The sequence below is a fragment of the Eumetopias jubatus genome, unplaced genomic scaffold, assembly GCF_037043125.1.
Source record: "Eumetopias jubatus isolate StellerSeaLion01/CBP00866 unplaced genomic scaffold, mEumJub1_p1.0 scaffold_16, whole genome shotgun sequence".
NCBI classification, from domain to species: domain Eukaryota; kingdom Metazoa; phylum Chordata; class Mammalia; order Carnivora; family Otariidae; genus Eumetopias; species Eumetopias jubatus.
The window spans coordinates 78,999,117-79,007,829 of record NW_028274822.1 but is presented as its reverse complement, the minus strand read 5'-3'; positions in this window follow the sequence as shown (position 1 = coordinate 79,007,829).

The following is an 8,713-nucleotide window of genomic DNA, read 5'->3' as shown; positions in this document are numbered from 1 at the left end:
AGCCAGGCCTTCCAGGGCCCTGGAACTATGAACCAGAAAAGGTCTAAAACTAAAGCAAATTCTCTCATTCTCTCCTCCCAGTCAGACCTAGAGAGACCTTTCTCCACTGACTCTTTCCCTGCTTCCTCGGTCACATGGTTGAAGAGGGCATCCTCCTGGCTCCTGAATTTGTGTCCTCAGTTGAAACAGCAACAGAGTCGGACTAGCTCCTTTAGGTCCACTCTAGGTTTCTGGGAGGGAAAATCTGATTGGTCCAGTTTGGGCAAGCTTTCCTTCATGGTCCAACTACCATTGGCTGGGAACTCTGGAGGGGGCGTGGTTCCAGATGGTATAAAGGTGGCTTCTAAGGATTAACGAGGACATGGAGTGAAGGGTGTTTTTAGAGAGGAAGGATGACAACACCAGACAGGCTGCCAGCTAAGATTTACCCCACACTTCCCGTGAGCCAGGCACTGTGCTGAGTGCTTCCTGTGTGTTGTTACTCCTCCTGCTAGTCCTCTGAATTAGGTCCTGCTTTTATCCCCATTTCAAAAATGGGAAGACTGAGGCTCAGAGCCACACAGCAATACAGCTAAAGTTACACAGGAGGAAGTGACAGAGTCTTGGCCCAGCCTACCCTTGTGCTACTGTGTTCCCTGGGAGCCGCTTCCAGATCAATGTGCTCTTGCTCTTTGACTCTTGGAGGACAAGAGGCTCCATCCCTTGGTGAAATGCTGACTGCCTGATGATGATTCTTATAAAGTTAGAGCACCTGAGTTTTGATCACTCAGCATTAGTTATGCTGGTCATATCCCGTATTCCAGAACTGTGTTGAGAAATGCAATTTGTAGCATCCCAGGTGGAAAATTTCTGATTCTGTCTGACGGAGGATGCCAAGGAGAATTGGTCTCTATCCTGGTGGAAACATAAACATCAATTCTGAAAATGAAGGGGGGAAAATGAGGTCCTGGAAATTAATGGAAAGCTGGCTGTTTGGCATCTTAAAATTAACCAGGACTTTCCCTGTTGCTGGTTTCTTGGGCTCTGTCTATGGGTTTCTGAGACACATTGTTTTAATCCTCTTGTCATTTCATTTGACCTGGAAAAGAATATAGATTGTTAGGTGCTCAGACTGTAGAATTTACACAGAGGGAGAATTGACCTGGTGGGGGCTGATGAGGCTGTTCACTCACCAACCGCACAGTTTCATGTGCAGATGATAGACATGTCCTGGACATTGGCTAGCACACAGCGCGGACTCGGTACATGTACGTTTTCTTCCTTTGCTTTCCTTCAGAGCGAATCTCATGCTGACTTGGGGAGGTTATTTGTTGCTACTGCCACAGCAGAGGATGCTGTGAATGCAGTTGGTGCAAATTGAAGAGAGGTCATTCTAGGAAGGAGGAAGTAGTATAATATAATGAAATATTGCACTGCATGGTAAATATGTTGATAGCTAATGTCTCCCAGGGCACATTCTTCCAGATTCTCAGCAACCAGGTATTAAACACCTACTATGTACTTGACCCTGGGCTAATATGCTAGTAAGGGTGTAATAAACCAAATTCTTCCCTCCCTCCACCAGGTATAGTGAAGTAGAGCCTTCAGTTTATAAGGTTAAAGGAGACAAGGTTAATAAAAGCTGTAACATGATAGCTATTGTTTATCAGGCACTCACCATGTTCCAAGCATTGTGCTAAATGCTTTTGTATATTATGTCACTTAAGCCATTCTCTAACCCCAGAAAGTTGGCATTTTACAGAAGAGGAAACTGAGGTTTAGAAAAAGAGGTTAAATAAATACATTTTTGAATGGTAGTATGGGGATTTAACACAGGTATGTATGGCTTCGAAGTCCATGTGTTAAGTGATTTGGACAAGTATTTTAGGCCGTAGAGAGCTGTGAATAGAGGAAATGAAGAGAGTTCCTGTTCTTTCATCTTGGTGCTTTAAATACCCAGATATTTAAGTTTAAACTTTGTGCCTCTGGGCAAGCTGATCAGGTCTGTAGGAGCATATGCAAAGCAGAGAAGCAAGGGGACACACACACACACACACACACACACACACACACACACACACAGCCCTTTCTTAGGTCCCTCAGAGTAACACGAACAAGGGTGGGTATTTGAAAAGAAATATGGTCTTACACACTCCCATCCCCCAATCCATATGGTCTGGTGCACCCCCATCCCCAACATTTGCACATGGATTAGATATTAAAGAGCCTAAACAATGCTTCACATTCACCTGGATATTAGTTGCCTATCTGTTTATTTATACCAAGCTTATTCCCCAAAATATTTAAGGAGGCTTAACAAGGATGTGCAAAAAGCAGCAGAATAAAATAAATGAAAATTAAGATAAATAAGACAAAGGAGGGAAACAACCCAGAAAAATTAGATGGATCCAGGGAAGAGACTAGTGCATGAATTACAAGGCAAGTCGTGCATTCCTGGTCTGGAAACTTCCTGCAACCATCGCCAAGAGGGAAATATGTCAGCTACAGAATGCACAAGGGTCATTAGGCAGAAGAAAATCTGGTGGCTCAAGAGAGACACATCCATTACTGATTCAAAGATCAGGGAGGCATTCTTCCCTCCTCCCAGAGCCTCATAGAGAAGACACAATGTAAAATAACAATATCTTCAACAATGTTCTTATAGTAAATACAGTTTCATTTGACTGCTTCAGTATTATGTCCCAACAAAGGGCAATTCAGAAAAGTAAGAGGGTCCTAGAGAGAGGAGGCAATGTGGTAAGAGGCAAGTTGTCTGCTCCATGATGACACAGGATGCTATTAAGATCATGTTGTTAGGGACATAAGGAGGCACTGGCTAAGGAGATTATTATAATCATGAAGACTATGCAGGTAGTGTTAACATCTATGTCAGGGTTGGAAAGTGGGTTTAATCTTGCATGGCACCCCCAATCAATTAGTAGTGACTGGATTCAATCAATGGGATGAGAAGCTGTGTCTGAGGTGAAAGTGTGCCGTAAATGATTAGTGATGTATGCTATGAGTGAGGTGCATCATTTATGCTGGGAATTTGTTGTTGGCATTTATGCTGGGACTGTTATTGATGCTTGTTACAGATCCTAGCTCTGAAGGAGGTCACAGGTCACCATAGCCACCATTGCCCACTGCTTCAAGAAGAGTTTTGTTCCTAATTGACCCCATGCAGATGGGTATCCTTATTTTGATATTCTTCCTTAATTCGCCAAATGTGGTGTACTCTGAAGCACTGGAGGAGAGTCAATAAATCCATTTTTGTCTGTCCATCCCATTTTGCCTTCAGTTGTCTGGGACCACAAGAGAAATCTCAAGTCACTGAACTTTATCCTGTCACAGCACAGAGCTGGGAGAAGGGTAGTTAGCAGAGTGCTTTGGGCAAGGGAAGTGGCTTGAAGAAAGCTGGGTTTCTGGAGCTCTGATGTCTCTGAATTGGGAGGAACCCTTCATTCTCCAGGGTTTTCATCCCAGCCACAGCAACTTCCTATTGTAGGGACTGCCTCTGGAGCGTTCACCATCACAGATGATCAGAATTGTGCGGGTATTGTGACTGACAGGAAGGACCCCTGCTTTCTCAAATCATCTCCCGCTGCGCTGCAACAGCCAGGAGAGAAAACCATGCTATTCAGGTACCAAAAGCCAGCAGAAAAAAGGAATGTGGAATCATGGGTATTCATTCATTCATTCAGTCAGTCAGTCAGTCAGTCATTATTCAACACTTTCTGTGCATCTCCCATATGCCAGGGTATTTATGTTTATTGAAGATACAAATATAACTAAGATATCTTCTCTATTCCCTATGCTCAGAGCCTAACAGGTTGGACAGGCATAATTCCAGTGCAGAATGGCAGGTGCCACGGGTGTGTTCAGGGTACAAAGGGGAGAATAATGAAAAATAATAATGGTAGGCATTTACTGAACACTGCTTACTATGGGCTAGAATCTGTGTGGAGCGAATACATACGTATCACAGTAATATTACTAAGTATTCACAACGTATGAGATAGATAGGCACTATAATTGTCCCCATTCCACAGATGAAGAAATTGAGGCTTATGGGTGGAGATGCCCACAGTACCAAAGCAGCAGAGCCAGTATTTGAGGGCAAACTCTCTTTTTAGATACAGTGGTGGGACAGGCATGGAAATAACCACCGTAGACGTTCTTGTTCACAAAGGGGAAGATGTGAGGCACACAGGAGTCACTGGTCTGTAGAAATTCTGAAATCCAGCTGGACAAATGAACAGTTCCTTGATTCAGATACAAGGCTTGGGAGTAATTCTCCATGGTTCTTGGCTCCACCTTCTAGGCTCTTGGTTCACCCTCTGAGTCATCCTTTATTTTACATAAAGAGTGGTGTGTGTTTGCATGGAAGAGTTTTCTCAGCTTTCCACCTGCTTGTAGAAATTTGGTGATCTGGATGTCTCTTTTCACTTTGTACTCTCTCTGTCCCTTTCATTTCAAGATTACAGTGTTTCTTCAAATATAATTCTCTTAAGAACTTTGTATGTCTCCAGTGAATCTTGTCTAGTTTAACTCCCTACCACATGTGCACAAAGGACTGTGCTACACTGCAAAGTGAGCAGCTTTGCCTAGAAGAAGCCACAGAGAAAGATGAAACCTTTATTCTCTCTTTTTGGGATGTCTGGAGCAATGGCAGCCATCTTACAATTATGAGGGGAGGGCCAAGAGATTGCAGACAAGTTGATCCAAGACCCTTGTGTGGTTGATTCACTGAAACAAGTCTAGCCCATCTACATTTGTACTTCTTTTCTGTGAGAGGAAAAAAAAAAAAAAAAAAAAAACCACTAAAAAACCAGAAACAACCACCCTGTTTTTAAAACAGGATGCAGGTGAAAGCATCCTGCCTATTCACACACCTACTTGAGCTTCTCTTGCCCAGCTAATTTCTCTTTGCCTTACAAGACTCAGATCCATTCCTTCCCTGACCCCTCTTGACCTTCTTCACCCCCAGGGAGACAAGAGGCCCTTTCTCTGGGTTTGTACAGCCCCTATACTCACTTCTCTTGGAATATTTATCGCAGTACATCAGCACCTCAGATCTTTTCTGTAGAAATCCAGGGTTGAAGGGAATAATAGTCATTATTGTATGGTATCATAATTGGGAGATTAGTTATCTGTATACTATTGTCTGTCCCACAGAATGGGTCCTGTCTTTTTCATCTTTGTTCCAAAGCCCACTGGCTGGCACATGGAAGGATCTTAAATTGTCTTTCACATCCAAGGGTGGATGAAAACGGTGCTTACGCCAACTTCTCCCACAACCAAGACACGCACTTTCTCTGTTATCGTCCATGACACCTGGAAGGAAGGAAAGAGCCAGGGTTCCTGATGGCTGAACTAAAGTTGCTATCTACCTACCTACCTATCTGGACTTACAAAATGGTTAGAACAAACGCATATTTATCTACTATTACTTGCAGCCAGATACATCCTGAGCCAAAATAGAAGTGTGCTCTTTTCCTTTCTTGTATGTGATTAATAAATGTTCACCATAGGAAGATTAAAAAAAAAAAAAAAAAAAACCCGACCTACAGCCATGTAAAAGAGTATGTAGACTAAAAGTGATTCCAGTTGAGACAGTGGCCTGTCCTCACTAAATCTGGCCTCTCAGCCATTACATATGGGAGAAAGAAGATCTCTGGGCCCAGGCTGAGAGGCCAAGTGGAGAGTTGAAAAGGAGGACCCTGGAGTGAGACAAATGGGGGTCTAATTCCTGACTCTACCACATGCATTTGGCCAAATGGCTTACCTTCTCTTAACTTCTAATTCCTCCTCTCAAATGAGGATCCCGGTAGTATGTACTTCATAGAGGTCAGTGGAATAATTAAATAAGATGGTGCATGTAAAACTCTGGGCCCACAGTCAGGAGGAAATAAATATTTGCTCTTGTTATTAACGATCGCTGTGTGTCTGATAATGAGATAAATGCTATAGGATAGTTTCTTAAACAAAGGTTTCTCTTGGGAGGTGCTGTATACCATATCCCTCTCTTGGAGAGTCACAGTGCCCCTTGAAGTCTCTGATTGCTCCTGGAGTAAACTTGTTTCTCTAGCTGTTAAAGTATGCATCACATTAAAAGTTTGAAGAAACAGTGTTGTAAAAGATGGTCTAGATCCTTGCTACCTCAAATAGCATCAGCATCACTTGGGAGTTTTTTAGAATTGCAGAGTCTCAGGCCCTACCCAAGACCTACAGAATCAGAATCACCTTTTCACAAGATCTCTAGGGGGCTACATGAGGCATGTGAGCCAGAGTGTCAGCTCTCAAGGGGGCTCCAAGATCTCATAGACCTGAAACCTGTAAAGCATAATATTCAAAGAGGAGGCTAGATTGTTTGCTGCAGACTGTTAGTGTCATGGGGATATAGAGATGAGAAAAAAAAAATATGTAGCTTACAAAGGCCTATGCAGGCTTCCTGGAGGTCAGCCTAAAAAATAATGAGAACTTTGCCCATGTCTCTAGTTCAAATTCCCAAGAGAAACAACCTGATTGGTGCAGGGACTCATCTTTATCTGTTTGAACAGTCTCCATAAAAAGCCAGCTCATAGGCCATTGGCCACTGGCCAGCCCACCCCTTACTGAAACCTGAAATTTCAAATCAAAAACCTGAAAAACCTGAAACCTGAAAATCCGGGGACAGGGATGGTGAATGGGTATGGGGGAGGGCACTGTGAGTTTGAAGAGAAATACAAAGAAAGGCTGGTCCAGTGTAGACTCACAGGCTTGGAGAGGCTCACCCTGACCTCCGCTCCTGGAGAGGAGGCTCTGCTCTGGCCTGTCAACCAGTTAGCTAACTTAGGACTGTCCTCTGTTGGCCCTTTTGGTCTTAGAGGCCCTTCCAGGCATGCCCAGAGCTGCAAAGTTTGTAGCTCCAAAGCCTCCATTTTGGCTGAAAGCAGAAAGTCCTTTGGTGCCAAGATACTCCGGGTCCTGAGCTGGGAAGCCTCTTTCTCCAAGTCTCTGCTGTTACAGGCACTAGCGTGCGATTTGCATCATAACAACATTTACCATTTATTGAGCACCTGCTGTGTGCTGGCACTTTTCACATATTCTCTCTGATCTGCACAATGACTGTGTAAGTCTTACTGATTCCTAAGTATAGCTCACTGGAGGCTTAGCTTTTAAGCTTCCCAGACCCTCTGACCAATGCTGAGGAAGATGGGACAAAGTTCCTTCATTTGGGGTATCCCCGGCTATCTCTCTTGGCAACGCTGAAGTCCCAGTTCTTCAGATCTCTCCAGGGCACCGTCCCCTTCTAACACTGTCTGAGGCTCAGGGGTGATGACACTTGGGATAGATCTGTCTTGGTGCTTTCTATTATCTCTACCCTCATCCCTACTTTATTCTGGATAAAAGAGTGGTGAGGCCAGGGACATTGTGGGTTTTTCATGACTTCCTAAAGGTCGTTAATTTGCATCTGTTTATTAGGAACTGGGTACTAAGAATCCCTTTAAAGGATTATTTGCAAGAGCTGTTTTCATTAGCATGCTGGTTTTAGGCTTCTGTTAAATAATGCCATGTTGAGTGAGTTGGAGGGAGACATCACTGTGTACTGGAAAACATGTTAATCAAGGGTACTGGTGCGGACAGAGTTGGATTAAAAAGCAGGTAATCAGGGCAGTGGTCCAGTTTCAAGAGGGGCTAAAACATCACTGGACAGAGAATAAGATGGAGAAAATTGTGTTGGCCAGAACATCTCTCAGAAAGATTCCAGCACATGGTTGGAAGGAATATCTGGCCAAGTTGCTTTGATGGGGATTGGGGGCATACTGCCGTAGCAGTAGAAACTCACTCAATTGCCTTCTGGGTAAGTGGGGTCTCATTACCCGGTGGAACTTTGCCTAGTGGAGCTGAGTTCCCTGAACGATAGGAAGGAGGCTTCAGTGACATAGACAGGGCTCTTGATAAACTTGTTCACTCATTTATTCATTATATTAATCATTCATTCAGTCACGTATTCAGTAAGTCTTAATCTGGCTTCTCCTTTGAGCCATGTACTATTGTAGGTGTTGGGGATAAAAAAATGACCATAACAGATAGGTTCTGGCCTCTCAGGAACAGTCTAGTGGGGATGGAGACAGACGATAAACAAATAAATGAACAGTTTGTAATTTCGGGTTTCACTAAGGGGTGGGCTGGCCAGTGGCCAATGGCCTATGAGCTGGCTTTTTATGGAGACTGTTCAAACAGATAAAGATGAGTCCCTGCACCAATCAGGTTGTTTCTCTTGAGAATTTGAACTAGAGACATGGGCAAAGTTGGTCAGCAGGGAGCTGCAGAAAAAAAAAAAAAAATCCCATCCCTCTCCTGTCTAGTCTACCATGGTCCATTAAAATACCAACTTCCACTATTTTTGGAAGTACCAGGGAGGGCTTCAGCCCATCCTCCCCCTCCCTTTCTCACTCTACCTGGGGGGGAGTGAGTAGTGGATAGGTCCTCAGTGTGGCCTGCACAGCTGCTTCACGTTCTGGTTTCAGAGTTGCCGTGCTGGAAGGCTCTTGCTTGGCATAGTGCAATGAGTGCAAAAAGTCCATTCTCCATCCCTCCATGGTCTCTTCTTGCTCAGCTGGTGTGGGGTGGGTCAGCAGGGGAGCCCATACTCTGCTCCAGGAAGCTCCACTGTCTAGACTTGAGGGGGGCGGGCAGAAGGAGTAGAATTCCTGACTCTCTTTACAAGTCTATGCTGTGCTCTCCAGCC